We start from the raw sequence: 18,480 nt of genomic DNA on the forward strand, positions 1-18,480 counted from the left end.
GAGCACCCGACACTGAGAACGTACTCAATACATATTTCATGGGTGACTGCATAATTTTATCTATTCCTAACCTTTATGCCAGAGAAGGCAATAGCAACCCACTCCAGTACTTTTGCCTGGAAAATCCCATGGACAGAGGAGCCTGGTAGGCTGCAGTCCATGGGGTCGCTAAGAGTCGGACATGACTGAGTGACTTCCCTTTCACTTTTCACTTTCATGCATTGGAGAAGGAAATGGCAACCCATTCCAGTGTTCTTGCCTGGAGAATCCAAGGGACGGGGGAGCCTGGTGGGCTTCTGTCTATGGGGCTGCAGAGTCGGACATGACTGAAGTGACTTAGCAGCAGCAGCATCAAACTTTAGGCTTCCCAGGTGGTTCGGTGGTAAAGAATCTGCCTCCCAGTGCAGGAGACACAGGTTCGATCCCTGGGTCGGGAAAATTCCCTGGAGGAGGAAATGGCAACCCACTCCAGTATTCTTGTTGGAGAATTCCATGGACAGAGGAGCTTGGCAGGCTACAGTCAACAGGGACACAAAGAGTTAGACACATCTGAGCGACTGAGCATGCAACCTTTAGTAATGAATTCCTATTTCAAAATCCCTCTCAAATGATCAAAACGATTCTTTCTGCATTCCGAACATTTCCTTTTGCTCCAAGATTGTTGCCGCTGAACAATATGGCATTTACTAGCACTAACTGTCATTGTCTAAAAGTAAAGTTACCTAACCATGTCTTGAGGAACAACCTATAAGAAAACAACGCTTCCAGGCCAGATTGACCCCAGGCAAGACTCTGGCAACACTACTGCCAAGCTTGACATCCAGCTTTTCACAGAACATATTCTCAGCTCTCCAGTAGAATACCATTTTCATCAAAACAGCAGTTTACTGGACAGCAATTGTAGGCAAACATTTTACACTTTATATACATTTTCTATTTACTCTATGACGAGGTTACAGATAAGGCAACTGGGGCCTAGGAAGGTAATGTAATGTACCTAGTCACACGGCTAGTAAGTGGCAGAATATAAATCTATCTGACTCCAAAATGTTGTTCTACAGCCCTGAGATCAAATTAAAGTGTTATGAAATTGTGGCTAAGTATCAAGCAGCAAGGACTTCCCTGGTGGCTCAGATGGTAAAGCGTCTGCTTACAATGTGGGAAAGCCGGGTTTGATCCCTGGGTCAGAAAGATCCTCTGGAGAAGGAAATGGCAACCACTCCAGTACTCTTGCCTGGAAAATCCCATGGACAGAGGAGCATGGTAGGCTAAAGTCCATGGGGTCACAAAGAGGCGGACACAACTGAGCGACTTCACTTTTTCACTTTTATCGATAGCAGCAAACATCTCTTGAGGAAGGATATAACTTAGAGTTTGCTTTCCATTTAATAAAATGAAAAAGATCAAATCCTTAATATGCATGTTCACAGAACCCCTACGATTGAGATGAGAATCAACAACACTTGTCTCAGCCAAGGTATTTTCTCTTAAAAGATTTAAATACCTGAAGTCTTCAATAGAATACCAAGAAAATAAAGTTTCTACATTCTAGAGGACTGGCTGAAGAGAAAGAAAATACCTTTCACTAGCTTTCAGATGTACTTTTTCACTCTTCACATTTTAATATTTCTGAAATTCATGTGCATCTCACAATCAGTAGTGTTTGACCATCAACCAGGCAGCAGTTAGTGATGTGGTGATCAATCCACATGAGTGAAATCAGCCATAGCCATTCATATTGTCATTGATTCTATGTCTAAATAAGTCAAAACTAACTTTTTAAAAAAGTTGTTCAAGACATATTTTTCTTTTTTTATGGAGATATAATTGACATATAATATTACACAGTTTAAGTTGTATAATGTATTGGTTTGACTCATTTATATATTGCCATATAAAAATGACAGTAGTGCTAGCTAACAATGGCACATATTTATAATTTCTTTTTTGTAGTGAGAATAGGTAAGATTTAGTCTCTTAGCAATTTTAAAGTTTGTAATACAGTATTGTTGACTATGATCCCCATGTTGTGCACCAGGTTTCCAGAACTTCTTTATCTACTATTTGTACCTGGTACCCTTAAACAGTATGTTCTCAACGTCCCCACCCCCGTCCTTGGTGACCAACTAATCTCTACCAAAATAACTTTTTTTAAAAAACTTCATGCTGTTTTAACTTTACTTTTTTTTTTTTAAATAATTGTAAGAACAACGTATACTTTGTGAAGAAAAAAACTACTTCAGAATATACAACAAATTGCAAAGAAGAAAACTGAGATAGCACTGTTGATAGTTAACATTTTCCACAATTTTTGCACAGGTGTATACATATGCGTAAAATATATATATATATGCATGTGTGTGAACACATAAAACTGGAAAATACATACATATATCCTATAATATTACATCTATATCATTTAACTAATCTATACTTTTCACAACATGATCCTATCAGATGCAGGTTTGCATTATGCATTTCTAACTTGGCATCAAGTTTTGGACATTCTCTGCATCAGTAAGCAGGTTTCCCCAGCATGGTATCTAACAAAGACAGATTCACTCAACACGTACTACATCCCATTTAAGCAGTTCCCAGTTGCTGGGCATGTATGGGTTGTTCCATTTCTCTGTCCTTGGCAATGTTGAGATTGGGCATATCTGATGATTGCATGGTGTCAAACTAAGAAAGTGGAGGAGGAGTTGGAATCCTCCTTACTGATCTGGTCTCATCCTCCAGGTTTGAGGTGGATAGTCATGTAGGCTGATTTGCCCTGGTGGATTTACCCTGGTGGGCTTCCCTGGTAGCTCAGCTGGTAAAGAATCCACCTGCAATGTGGGAGACCTGTGTTCGATCCCTGGGTTGGGAAGATCCCCTGGAGGAGGTAACGGCTACCCACTCCAGTATTCTGGCCTGGAGAATTCCATGGACTGCATAGTCTATGGGGCCGCAAAGAGTTGGACATGACTGAGTGACTTTCACAGTAATGTCTGATCAGGGTATGGATGAGGAATGCACAGAAGAGGATACTACCTACTACTGTCACCATGATGAGAAATACCAGCAAGGATCCTGAGATGGTGAAAATTTTGCCGGGGCACATGGAGCTGGACTTCCTGATATCTGTATCTGACCATCTGGTCCAAGGTCAGATTCAGGAGGGTAATTTTTCCTCTGAGGAGTTCAGAAAGGAGCCACTGTGGATCCACTTGGATTCTGATCTGGAATAGGAGCTATACTCCATCTCCACTGCTGGAACCAATCTCAGCAGTCAGTTCGCCATTTAGGTTACCAGGCTTACTCCTGATCAGCACACTGGAGGGCCCGTAGATAACTGTCAGAAAGATCATTTCACTTCTCTCAGTAATGTGTGGGAGGATTTCCATCCCACACTGAAGAGGTGTGTTGTAGATGCTGACCCTTTGGATGATAAGTGTCTTGCTGTCTGGGTCATAGTTGGATACCTGTGTGTAACTCACATACCATTTGTCATCAGTGGCACTGGTGTGGCAGATGGCAGCCACAGAATCCACATTCTCTGCCATGGAGCTGGTATTGACTGAGATACCTGGGATTTCCAACTCGCCAATCTCAGGCCAGCCAGTTGCCCTCTGGGTCCTGTTGATGGCTTCTACCCACACAGTGTAGCTCCCCGTGTCACTTAATTAAGACTCCCTGATCAGCAGGTCACCTGTCACGGCACACTTTCCCAGCCCTTGAACATGGGCCCATGCCACAGGACCAGTTTCCCTCAGAGGCTGCACCTGGGCCTGGAAAGGCCCATGAGTTGCATGGGTCCTCCTGGTGGAGGGGTCTCTCCAGGGACCAGGCAGCCTCTTGTGTCCTCTCACAGACCTGCATCAAAATAACTTTCAATCAAGCATAAGATAAAAAATTCTAGAGGTTAATTGGTTTACTTCTTTAGCATTACATAAAATAAGGGTGTGCCTCACAGTTGATATCTTAGATTTAAGAAGTTCAACATTTTATTTGGCAAGACACTTTTATTGGCCTTTTGGTTATAAACAGTTTGGCACGCCATCCCTTCACGCCCCTACCCCCGAAACAGACAGCATGGCACAATAAAATCATTCTTCAGGCAGTCAAAGGATTAGGGCTCTTGAGATAAAAAGATGACGACACAGAGAAAGAGCTTAGTCGTCAAAGGCTTAGTGTCAATGAAGAAATAAGCAAGTGCAAGTGTTAAAGCTGAAACAGTCAATAGTAGTAGCAACGGCATAATCACACTACCTCTAAGCACCTAAAACCAGTCAGGCACCAAGTGCTTTACATAAACTCATTTAATCCTCTAACAATTGTATGAATTAGGTACAATTTTAATGTCCACCTCAGAGTTTCGGAAAGGCTAAGTAACTTGTTCAAGTTCACATGACCAATAAGAACGACCTTGGGCAAGTTAGTTGCCTCGTCAGTTCCTTACAGTAGTGATATCTAGAAAATTTACAGACCAAGATATACGTGGAGGGCATATTATAGCCAAATGAGGGGTCTATCAAGTGAACACTCACTGTTAACTACAAAAAATGTGGAGAGTTGAGTGAGGGACAAACCAAGAGATTATATCCCTAGTAGAAGATTTAGAGAAGACTTTGAAAAGTGCAGGGGCTTCCCTGGTGGCTCAGCAGTAAAAAATCCACCTGCAATGCAGGAGATGCAGGTTCAATCTCTGGGTCAGAAAGATCCCCTGGAGAAGGAAATACTCCAGTATTTTTGCCTGGGAAATCCCATGGACAGAGGAGCCTGGTGGGCTACAGCCCATGGGATTACAAGAGTCAGACACAACTTAGCAACTAAACCTCCACCATCACCAGAAACATGTGGATTACATAAAGAGTACAGTCAACTGATAGAGATAATGCCCAAACAAAGTGGATTATCACTAGGATGGAAGGCTGAATGAAAGTGAAGATATAAGCATCCGTCTAAGGATATGACAGATTTTTCCCATTGGGATTCAAGTCTGTTCCAATCATCATACTGTTGTCTTAGAGAGATGAGAAAGGAAGAAAAAAAGTCAATCCTCAACTACCTCCTATATCCCTGGGGCTTTAATATCAGTGCCTGAAATCTGTAGTCAAGAATTGAGCCCCTGATTTTATGAGGTTCCGCCATTCTACACATTACTGAGTTGTCAAAGAACTCAGCAAGGTACAGTGCCAAAGACCTAATAGAAAGTAATCCTAGTTACAGCCCAAGCTTTCCTTGACCACCCCAATAAGGACAGGGGTTGGGATATTTATACACTAGATGTTCTTTTCTCTGCTTGAAAAGGAATATATCAATACCAAGTATAATGAAAGCAGACTGGTAAAAAGATCAATTCCATGGCTCTAAAAGCCTGTTTTTGCTCCTCTACTCTAACTTCTTCCATGTAATAATTACTAGTGTTAGTTCTGAACACCTTTCAGGTACTATGCTACATACCTTGCTTCCCCAAATAAATTCCACTTATGGACAGCAGTTTTATCCCATGCCTGAGAGTTCCAACCTGCCCTTCATGATTGCCTGTCCTGTGGATTTCAGACTTGTCTAGCCAGCCCCTTCAATCGTGTAAGCCAATTATTTCCAATAAATCTCTTAATATACATATACTTCTGTTTCTGCTTCTCTAGTTGAACCCAGACTGATATAGATTTTGACACCAGAAGTGATTGTAGAGAAACAGAATCTTAAGGATGGGTTTTTGAAATTGATTCTAGATTTTCTGGAATTGGTTCTCTAATCTTATTAATGGCACTAATGACTCTATCTTCAGTAGTAAAAAAGACACTGGTAGTTCATGACATGATGTGGCAAGAGATATGCAAAATAGCATCATTCAAATACCTACAGAAAATGAGATTCTATGTGACTGTGTATTTGCTACATAAGAATATTTTACTCAAACTATGGAATGTGATGCATTAATCACAACTCACATTTATATAAAACCCCACATCAAAGACCTCTTACCCTCCTGGCCCTATGTGATTAGAAAAACCGGCAAAAACACATGCAAGCTGTGTGGCCCAGTGTTGCTCAAGCCAATAGAAGGGCAGGCAGAGCAGGTCAGTTTGAGTTAAGACAATAAAGAGCTTTACCAGCTTTTCCAGAGCTGTTTCTGCCACTGTGCCTGGATAGGGAAACATTCGTAGCCCTGCTCACAGCTGAATACAGTCTCAAACATGCCTGATCTGGGAATCTGAACAGATGGGAAGCTTCACAGCCTATCCAACAGCCCTGCTTACAGTAGCACTTGAACAGAGGCACAGACTATAGATTTCTCCATCTGCAGAGCAAAACCAGTGGCCTCATCTGACCAGAGAATTCAGTGCGGCCTCTCACCTGATTCAGGGTCCCAAACAACAAACCACACAGGCCTGGGTCCCATCCTACTGCCCCACCAGGTCAGAAAAGCTAATTCATAGCCCTCTCTACCACTGAATGCAGTACCCAGTCCTGACCATCCAGTGAGCCTGATCAGAGAATCCAGGCAACTGTAGAGCCCCTCCCATAGGCTAGCCTCAGGGTAGGGAGTCAACCCGGCACTTTTACCCAAGTGCTCTCCTGCAGTGGCACATCCCCTCATTCCCAACCTCAGAACTCAAACAGTTACCTCTAGGAAAAACAGACCATAACAATAGGCTCCTCTTGCCCGAGGACACTATCAGCAGACAAGCCCAGAAACCTGAACAAAGTTGACTGGGGAAAATCTGTCTCTTCCAAAGCAAACAGATAAGACTGTAAGAGAAATCCAAGTACTCAACTGTGCAGACACAAACATAAGGAATCAAGCATCATGAAAAACTAAATATGACACCACCAAAAGAAACAACACCAAAAATAACCGATGTAAAGAGAGATCTACAAGCTGTCAAAGAATTCAGAATAATCCTCTTAAAATTTAGTAAACTACAAAAAAACACAGGCAAACACCTAAAAGAAATTAGGAAAACAATGCACAAACAAACAAAACAGTTTGACAAAGCAACAAAAACTACCAAAATGACAATCACACAGAAATCCCAGAGTAGGAGACTACACTAACAGAAATGAAGAGTTCATTAGAGAGTTTCAAAAGCAGACTCAAGCATGTAGGAAAGAGAATCAGTGACCTGGAAGATAGGACCCTGGAAATTATCCAGTCAAAGAAAGAAAAAGAATGAAATGGAGTGAAGAAAGTCTACAGACTTATGGTACACAATGGAAAAAAAAAAAAAATTCACATTATGGGAATTTCAGAAGAAGACAAGAGAAAAATGATAGAAAGCATATTTAAACCAAAACGACTGAAAATTTCTCAAACCTAGGGACATACATGGATGTCCAGATCCATGAGGCTAAAAGACAGGTTGAACTTGAATAGGGCCACACCAAGACATATTATAATTAAAGTTGTCAAAAGTGAAAGATAAAGAAATAATTTTTAAAACAACAAATGAAAAGAGAGAAATTATATACAGGGGAACCCACATAAGACTAAAGGCAGATTTCTCAACAGAAACATTTCAGGCCAACAGAGAATGGGACAACATACTCAAAATATTGAAAGAAAAAACTGTCAACCAAGAACACTATACCCAGTGAAGCTGTCCTTCAGAAATAAAGGAGGGATAAAGACTTCCTTGGACAAACAAAAGTGAGAGAGTTACCACTAGACCTACCTTACAAGATATGCTAAAGGGAATTCTATGAGTGGAAGTACAGGACAATAAATAACATCATTCAAAAGTAGTGTAAAATGAATGGCAAATGTACAAATTTAGGTTCTGTAATTTGGTTATGATGGTTCATAGTTCACTTAAAACTTAAGTTTACTTAAGTTTACTTAAGTTCACTTAAAACTTAAGTTAAAAAATGAGATGGATGAAACTGGAGCCCCTTATACAGAGTGAAGTAAGCCAGAAAGATAAAGAACATTACAGCATACTAACACATATATATGGAATTTAGAAAGATGGTAACGACAACCCTATATGCAAAACAGAAAAAGAGACACAGAAGTACAGAACAGACTTTTGAACTCTGTGGGAGAAGGTAAGGGTGGGATGTTGCAAAAGAACAGCATGTATATTATCTATGGTGAAACAGGTCACCAGCCCAGGTGGGATGCATGAGACAAGTGCTCGGGCCTGGTGCACTGGGAAGACCCAGAGGAATCGGGTGGAGAGGGAGGTGGGAGGGGGGATCGGGATGGGGAATACGTGTAAATCTATGGCTGATTCATATCAATGTATGACAAAACCCACTGAAAAAATAAATAAATAAATAAATTAAAAAACAAAACAAAACAAAAACTGAATATATTAAAAAGAACCATAACTACAATAATTAGTTATTGTTATTAGTTACACAATAGAATAATGTGTAAATTAACAGCAATAAATAAGAATGTCAAGGGGAGAAGAAAAAGTGCAAAGTTTAGAAATTATACTGAAATTAAGTTATCAGTTGAAAATAGGATGTTATAATTTTAAGATATTTTATGTAAACCTCATTGTAACCACAAGGAGAAAAACCTATAGCAATTACACAAAGGAACGTGATAAAGAAGTCAAAATATACTAATACAAAAGATATCAAAACATGAAAAAAGAGGGCAGGATAAAAAACAAGGAACAATTAATCTTAACAATAATTAATCTTAATTAAGCAACCAGAAAACAATTTTTTAAATGTCAATTAAGAAAAGTCAATGAAGTCCTTACTTTTCAATAATTACTTTAAAATAAATGGATTAAATTCTCCAATCAGAAGATAATATACCTAAAAATCCTTTTTTGTTTTTCCTTAAAAAAAAAAAAAAGCAGGGCTAGTTACACTTATATCAGAAAAAATAGACTTTAGTTTTAAAAGGAGACAAAGAAGGTCATTACATAATAATGGGGTCATTCCATCAAGAATTCATAACAATTTAAAGTATTTATGCAACCAAAATTGGAGCACCTAAATATAAAAAGCAAAAAACCAGAGCTATGTGGCAACCAGAGAAAGCCCACATTCAGCAATGAAGACCCACCACAGCCAAAAGAATAAAAATAAATCTTTAAGAAAAAACTAACAGAGCTAAAAAAAGAAGTAAAAGTATTATAATAATAGTTGAAGACTTTAATACCCCACCCTCAACAATTCTGCAAATCAGTAAGGAAACAGCAGACTTGAACAACACTATGAACAAATGAACCTAATAGGCACATATAGAACATTCTATCCAACAAGAGAAAACACATTCTTCTAAAGTGCACATGGAAGCTTCCTAGGAAAGACCGTATGTTAGGCTGCAAGGCTGCAATAAGCCTTAGTAAATTCAGAAGACTGAACTCATACCAAGTATCTTCTTTGACCACAATAATGTTAAACTGGACATCAATAACAAGAGGAAAATGGGAAAACTAATAAACACATGGAAATTACACAACACTCTCCTGAACAACCAAGGGATAAAAGAAGAAACTAAAGGTGAAATTAAAAAGTTTCTTGAGACAAATGAAAGTGGAAACTAAACATACCAGCACTTATGGGATGCAGCAAAAGCAGTGCTATGAGGGAAATTCATAACAATCAATGTCTATATTAAGATGCAAGAAAGGTCCCAAATAAGTCACTTGCCACTTGGGACAACATGGATGGACCTATGGAGTATTATGTTAAGTGAAGTAAGAGAGAAACATTGCATGATTTCACTTATATGTGAAGTTTAAAGAAAAAAATGAATAAATATAACAAGACAGAAACAGTGTTATAGCTAGAGAGAACAAATAGATGGTTGCTGGGGGCTGGGGTAGAATGAGGGGAGAAAAGAAAGAGATGAAGGAGATAAGGAGTACAAACTTCCAGCTGCAAAATAAATGAGTCACAAGTATTAAATGTGTAGTGTGGGGAGAAGTCAGTAACTATGTAATATCTTTATATGGTGACAAATCACAACCAGACTGTATTGTGGTGACCATTTTGATATACATAGAAATATCAAATCACTATGTTGTGTAACAGGAACTAACACAGTGTCATAGGTCAATTATACTTCAAAAACAAGAATATTCATGGAAAAAGAGATCAGATTTGTGATTACAGGTGGGGGGGGGAGGGTGATTGGATGAAGATGGTCAAAAGGTAAAAACTTCCAGTTATAAGATAAGTAAGTACTAGGGATGTAATGCATGATACAATAAATACAATTAACATTGCTATATATTATGTGAAAGTTGTTAAGAGAGTAAATCCTAAGAGTTCTCATCATAAAGAAAAATATTTTTTGTTTAATTTTGTATCTACATGAGATGATGGATGTTTATTAAACTTACTGTGCTAATCACTTCATGATGAATGTAAGACAAATCATTGTGCTATACACCTTAAACTTATCGTGCTGTGTGTCAATTGTATCTCCATAAAACTGGATGAAAAACTAAACTGAGACAAGATTAAAAAAAAAATAAAGCCAATAGATGTCATATTAAAGCTAAAAACAAGCAAAATTAACGAGGAGGAACATTCTCAAACTCATTTTACAAGGCCAGCATTATCCCGATACCAAAAGCCAGAAAGGGACATTGCTAGAAAACTACAAACCAATATCCTAAATATAGTATAGATGTAAAAATTCTCAATAAAGTACTAACAAACTGAATTCAGCAGCAACTTAAAAGGGTCATTCACCACCATAGTAAAGTGGGATTCATCCCTACGATGCATGGATGGTTCAACGTGTATAAATCAATCAATGTGATATATTACATTAATAGAATGAAAGAAAAGAATTATCATCTCCACAGATAAAGCATCTGATAAAACCCCACATCCATTCATGATTAAAAAAAAAAAAACCTCTTAACAATTTAGTCAGAAGAAACATATTTCAACATAATAAAGGCCATATATCATAATCCCACAGCTAACATTATACTCAGTGGTGAGAAGTTAGAAGCTTTTCCTCTAAAAGCAGAAAGAAGAGAACATGCCCAATCTTAGCACTCTATTCAATATAGTACTGGAAGTTCTAGTTAGAAAAATCAGGTGGGAGAAAAAGAAATAAAAGGTATCAGAATTGGACTGGTGGTTTAGGTGGTTTACACTAAGTCGTGTCCAAGTCTTGCAACCCCATGGAGTGTAGCCCACCAGGCTCTTCTGTCCATGGAATTCTACAGGCAAGAATACAGGAGAGGGTTTCCATTTCCATCAGAATTGGAAAGGAAAAATTAAAACTGTCTTTGCTTGCAGATGACATGATCATACATATAGAAAATCTTAAAAGTGAAGTTGCTCAGTCATGTCTGACACTTTGCGACCCCATGGACTGCAGCCTACCAGGCTCCTCAGTTCATGGAATTTTCCAGGCAAGAGTACTGGAGTGGGTTGCCATTTCCTTCTCCAGGGGATCTTCCCGACCCAGGGATTGAACCTAGGTCTCCTGCATTGCAGGCAGACACTTTACCATCTGAGCCACCAGGGAAGCAAAAAATCTTAAAGATGCAACTAAAAAGCCATTAGAGCTAATCAATGAATTCAGTAAAGATAAAGGACATAAAATTAGCATACAAAAGTAACAGCATTTCTATACACTAGCAACAAATTTTCTGAAAAAGGAAAAAAGATGTCAATCTCATTTACAGTAGCATCAAAAATAATTAAATGTATAGGAATAAATTTAACCAAGGAGGTGAAAGACCTCTACTCCGAAAACTACAATACTTTGATGAAAGAAATGGAAAAAAACACAGATAAACGAAAAGGTAGCCAATGTTCATGGATTTGAAGAATTAACACTGTTAAAATGCCATCTATAGATTCAATGCAATTCCTATCAAGATCCTGTTAGGTAGTTAGAATAGGGAAAAGGAGTCCAAAATGGCGGTGGCTAAAAGACGAAGAAGGGAAAAGCCCACAAAAATAGAACAGAGGAAGGTCAAAGGAAGGTCCGAGGACCAGAGTGAGGACTCCACGAAGAACAGCGCTCCTGACTAAGCCCAATTTGCATAGGACATGCCCAGGGGGAAGAAAAAAACATAAAAAGAGGAGCCAAAGGGCTCTCTCTCTCTCCCCCTCCCTCGCGATGGGGCGCTCTTCTCTTCGCGTGTTTGGATCGACGTGCCCTCACGCCTCAAAGATGGATTTTCCTGCTGTCTTCTAAATAAAATAGAGCTGTAACAATGATTTGTCTAAGAGCTATAACATGGTCCATTCGAGACCTAAGAGCTATAACACGGTCTGTCTAAGACCGGAGAGCTGTGACACGCCTAGGGGGCTTTAATGTCCGTCACTCCAAATCTTTGTTGTGATGAGGCAAAAACCGAGGAGCATATACTCACCTGACATCTATTGAACAATTAATACTGTTAAAATGCCATCTATAGATTCAATGCAATTCCTATCAAGATTCCAACAGCATTTTTTAGAAATTTGCATAAGTAAAAGCAAACGAAAGACTCCTAAAACTTATATGGAAACACATAAGTCCTTGAATGTCCAAATAAATGCTGAGAAAGAACAAAGCTGGAAGCATCACATTTCATAATTTTAAGGTGTACTTTAAGGCTATAGTAATCAAAACAGTATGGTACTGGCATAAAAACAGTATGAAAAATGCCAGTGAGCCTTAGCCCTTGCTCTCTGCTCTAGCAGATATCTGCTCTTACCTTCACTAAGAGTTTATCTGCAAGTGACCTCTCCCACTACACAGGGACATGCAGCTGGCCCCTGCAGCCAAGCTTGTGCATTTTGCTGGCTCCAACCAATACTTTCTGCCCTGCTACCAGTCTTGGAGGTGCACTTAGCCCAAAAGATCTTGAAGTCAAGCAGAATTTCTGCAAAGCTTGTCAAAGGCCACACAGTTGTCAATATTGTGGACCCCAATGTCCTTGTGCCAAAGAGACATCATATATCATTGGACCCAGTGTCAAATACACCTTTACACATGGTGTGCTGCATCACTAGACCAGGGCAACATAACCAGTATGGGTCCCTATCAGTAGGTAGAAGGCTGCCTGCAAAAAAATCAGTCCATAAAGCGTGGAGGAAGTGACTGCTTTTTCAAATGTGCAGATACTGATACAATACTACAGGGATCACAGAGAGTCAAGAAAAATATGTTTCCACCAAAGAAATACAATAAACTTTCAGTATCTAGCTCCAAATAAATGAATATCCAGGAACTGCCTGACAAAGAATTCAAAATAACTATTCTGTGAATACTCAGAGAGGTACAAGAGAACACAGATGAAAAGTTTAATGCTATCAGGAAAATAATACAAGAACAAAATAAGAAACTCAAGAAAACATTAAAAGAAGAACCAAACAGAAAATCTGGAGCTGGAGAATACAAAGACTAAAATATAGTATTGACTAGAAAGCTTCAAGAGCAGACTTGAACAAGCAGAAGAGCAAATCCATGGTCTAAAGGACAGACTGAAATTTTACAAGAGAAGAGAAAAAAGAATGAAAAAGAATGTACAAAGCCTATAGATGTTATGGAACACTATCAAAAGAAATAATGTATGATAGGGGAGAAAGGAGTAGAAACCTTATTTTAATAAATAATGGCTGAGAAACCCTCAAATATGAGGAAAGATTTGGCCATCAAAGTTCATGAAGCAAATTGGTCAACTCAAAATCTCAATCCAAAATGTTTTTCTCTAAGACACATAGTAATAAAAGTAAAGGTAAATAATAAAATAATAAATAAAATAATAAATAAATAATAAAACTAAAGGTAAAGAGAGAATTTTAAAAGAAGCAAGAGAGGACTTCCTGGTAGTCGGGTGGTTAAGCCTCCATGCATCCACTGCAGGGGGTAAAGGCTCAGTCCTGCTGGGGAACTAAGATACTGCATACCACACAGTGTAATTTAAAAAAAAAAAGAAATAAAAAATAAAATAAAATAAAATAAATAATAAATAAAATAATAAAACTAAAGGTAAAGAGAGAATTTTAAAAGAAGCAAGAGAGGACTTCCTGGCAGTCGGGTGGTTAAGCCTCCATGCATCCACTGCAGGGGGTAAAGGCTCAGTCCTGCTGGGGAACTAAGATACTGCATACCACACAGTGTAATTAAAAAAAAAAAAGAAGAAGAAGCAAGGAAAAAAAATCTCTCATACAAGGGAATTCCCATAAAGCGATCAGTGGATGCCTCAGCACAGACCTTACAGCCCAAGAAAGAATGAGATAATATACCCAAAGTGGTGAAAGAAATAAACTACCAACCAAGAATACTTAGCCCAGCAAAACTGTCCTTCAGAACTGAAGGCAAGATTACAGCTTCCCCTAATAAACAAAAGTAGAGGGACTTCATCACCACCAAATTTGCTTTGGGCTTCCCTGGTGGTCCAGACAATAAAGAATCTGCCTGTAATGCAGGAGACCCAGGTTTGATCCCTGGGTTGGGAAGGTCCCCTGGAGAAGGAAATGGCAACCCCCTCCAGTATTCTTGCCTGGAGAAGCCCATAGACAGAGGAGCTTAGCAGGCTACACTCCACGGGGTCACAAAAAGTCGGATATGACTGAAAACTAACACTACACTGCTTCTACTAAGACTGCCTTATAAGAAATGCTAAAAGAGTCCCTCAAGCTGAAAAAGGATGCTTATTAGTAACATGAAAATTCAAAACACACTGGTAAAGGTAAGGAAATAATCAGATTCAGAATACCCCAATACTGTAATTTGTTGATTGCTAACTACTTAACTCTAGAATAAAGGTTAAAGGACAAAAGCATTAAAAATAACTATGTCTGTAACAATTTGCTAATAGATACACAATCAAAAAATGTAAATGGTGACATCAAAAACACAAAAGAGGGAGTAAAAGAATATTTTATATGAGATATAATTACACATGATGTAAGTTTAATTGTTATAAGCATAACATAAACTGTTAAGTCTATTTCATGTTTTATGGAAACCTCATGGCAACCACAAAGCAAAAGTCTACAAAATATACACAAAAGACACAGAAAAGGAAGTGAAAGCATACTACTACTACAGAAAAACATCAACTTAAAAGAAGTCAGCTAGAGAGGAGGAAAAAAAAATGAAACTACAAAATAGCTAGAAAACAGTAAGATGGTATTACCAAGTATCAATTACTCTAAATATCAGTGGACTGAATTCTCCAATCAAAAGGTATACAGAGGCTGGATAGATTAAGAGGCAAAAGCCAACAATATGCTGCTTATAAAAGATTCATCTCAACTCTACGAATACACATAGATTCAAAGTTAAGGGGTGGCAAAAGGTATTCTATGCAAATAGAAAGCCAAAAGAAAAAAGAAGTAGCTATACTAACATCAGACAAAATAAGTTTTAGGTCAAAAATGGTAACAAGAGACAAAGATGGTCATTATATGATGACAAGAGGGTCAATTCATTTAGATGATACAACAATTATAAATATATATGCACTCAACATCAGAAATCTTAAATATATGTTAAGGAAATACTATCAGATCTAAAGGGAGAAACAGACAACAATACTAGGGGGACTTCAATATCTCACTTTAAATAATGGATACATCATCTAGACAGAAAAATCAACAAGTAAATTAACTCGATCATACGTTAGAGCAAATAGATCTAACAAATGTAAAGTATTCCACTCAGTACAGCAGAATACACATTATTCTCAAGCACAAATTCAGCATTCTCCAGAGTGGGTCACATAATAGAACATAAAACAAACTTAATCAATTTAAGATGACTAAAATCGTGCTAAGTATCTTTTTTGACAATTGTGTAAAGCTGGAAGTAACAGAGAAAAGCTGAAAATCCACAAATATGTGGAGATTAAACAACATGCTCCCGAACAATCAATGGATCAAAGAAGAAATGAAAAGGAAAATCAAGTAATATGAAAAAAAGTGAAAACCAAAACACAACAGGTGCTCTCCAGGTGGTTCACTAGTAGAGAATCTGCCAGCCAATGCAGGAGTTGCAGGAGACACAAGTTCAATCCCTGGGTCAGGAATATCCCCTGGAGGTGGAAATGGCAACCTACCCCTGGAGAATCCCATGCACAGAGGAGCCTGGTGGGCTACAGTCCACATGGTCACAAAGAGTCAGACATGACTGAGCACACCCAAAAGCACAACATATCAAACCTATGAAATGCTACAAAAGCAGTTCTAATACGGAAGATTATAGAGATAAAAGCCTATATTAAGACACCAGGAAGATCTCAAATAAACCACCTCACTTTGCACTCCAAGGAACTAGAAAAAGAACAAACTAAACACAGTTAGATTTCATTTTCTTGGGCTCCAAAATCACTAGCAATGGTGACTGCAGCCACGAAGTAAAAGACACTTGCTTCTTGTAAGAATAGCTATGACAAACCTGGATAGCGTATTAAAAAGCAGAGACATCACTTCGATAACAAAGGTCTGTATAGTCAAAGCTATGGTTTTTCCAGTAATCATGTATAGATGTGAAAGTTGGACCATAAAGAAGGCTGACTGCTGAAGAATTGATGCTTTCTAACTGTGGTGCTGGAAAAGATTCCTGAGAGCCCCTTGGACTGCAAGGAGATCAAACCAGTCAATCCTAAAGGAAATCAACCCTGAATATTCATTGGAAGGACTAGTGCTGAAACTGAAACTCCAATACTTTGGCCACCTGATGGGAAGAGTAAACTCACTGGAAGACCCTGATGCTGGGAAAGACTGAAGGTAGGAGGAGAAGGGGGCAACAGATGAGATGGTTGGATGGCATCACTGACTCAATGGACATGAGTTTGAGCAAACTCCGGGAGATAAGGAAGGACAGAGAAGCTTGGTGTGCTGCAGTCATGGGGTCACAAAGAGTCGGACCCAATGTAGCAACTGAACAACAATGACAGGCACATAGATATGACATATATCTCCAAATAAAAACAAAGTAGATAACAGTATTAAGGGGAAAAAAACAGCTATGCACAAAGTTTTAATTGTAATGAGATTCATTTATTTAAAAAAAAATGTTCTAAAGGCTAAAAAGATAGAAAATGCTAGTGAGATTTCAAGAAAATAAGGCATCAAACCAAAACCAGAAGGTAGACTGGAAATAGCGATCTTTCTTTTTACATTTTTTCTTTTTTTAGCCATGCTGCATGGCATGTGAGATCTTACTTCCTCAATCAGGTATCGAACTGGAGCCATCTGAAGTAGAAGCTGCAGTCTTAACCACTGAACTGCCATGGAAGTACCAAAATATATATAATATATATTATAATATATATTAATAATATAATTTTAAAGGAATATAATAATTTTAAAGGAATTTCAAAAAATAATATACAAATTTTTAGGGAAGAACGCATTAAATTTGCAATGTGAGTGACTATCTGTATCTTGAGCATATTTTGTATGCAAAATCAAACAAATTTTATTAATGCTTTATTATGAAGTACGTAAAGAGCTCAATTTCTTCAAAGGATAAAGATGCAACTTGAGAGGAAAGTAAAAGTTAAATATATTGCTAAGACCTTTCTACATTCAGAATTAGAAAAGCAAGTATAACTACCAAGGTTTAGAAAGTTACTTCTCTATTATAATTCTTATCTCAGGAAAATCACTTCTAAGTACTTTTATCAAGAAACATAAATGTCAAGAAACACAGAAGAACTACACAAAAAAGATCTGAATGACCCAGATAACCACGATGGTGTGATCATTCTCCTAGAGTGAGACATCGTGGAGTCTGAAGTCAGGGGGGCCTTAGGAAGCATCACTACAAAGCTAGTGGAGGTGATGTAATCCCAGCTGAGCTATTTCAGATCCTAAAAAATAATGCTGTTAAACTGCTGTCCTCAATATGCCAGCAAATTTGGAAAAATCAGCAGTGGTCACAGGACTGGAAAAGGTCAGTTTTCATTCCAATCTCAAAGAAAGGCAATGCCAAAGAATATTCAAACTACTGCACAATTAAACTCATCTCAAGGTAATGTTCAAAATTTTCCAAGTGAGGCTTCAACAGTACATGAACTAAGAACTTCCAGATGTTTAAGCTGGTTTTAGAAAGGCAGAGGAACCAGAGATCAAATTGCCAACATCTGTTGGATCATAGAAAAATCAAGAGAGCTCAAAAAAAACATTTACTTCTGCTTTATTGAATATGCCAAAACCTTTGACTGTGTGGATCACAACAAACCATGGAAAACTTTAAAGAGATGGGAATACTAGGCCACCTTACCTGTCTCATGAGAAATCTCTATTGCAGGTCAAGAAGCAAGTTAGAACCGGACATGGAACAACGGACTGGTTCCAAATTGGGAAAGGAGTGTGTCAAGGCTGTATATTGTCACTTTGCTTATTAAACTTTGATATTCAGAGTACATCATGCAAAATCCCAGGCTGGCTGAAGCAAAAGCTGGACTCAAGATTTCCGGGAGAAATACCAATAACCCCAGATATGCTGATGACACCATCCTTACGGCAAAAAGCGAAGAGGAACTAAAGAACTTCTGATGAAAGTGAAAGAGGAGAGTGAAAAACCTGACTTAAAACTCAACATTC

The sequence above is a fragment of the Dama dama genome, chromosome 4 (assembly GCF_033118175.1).
Source record: "Dama dama isolate Ldn47 chromosome 4, ASM3311817v1, whole genome shotgun sequence".
NCBI lineage: Eukaryota > Metazoa > Chordata > Mammalia > Artiodactyla > Cervidae > Dama > Dama dama.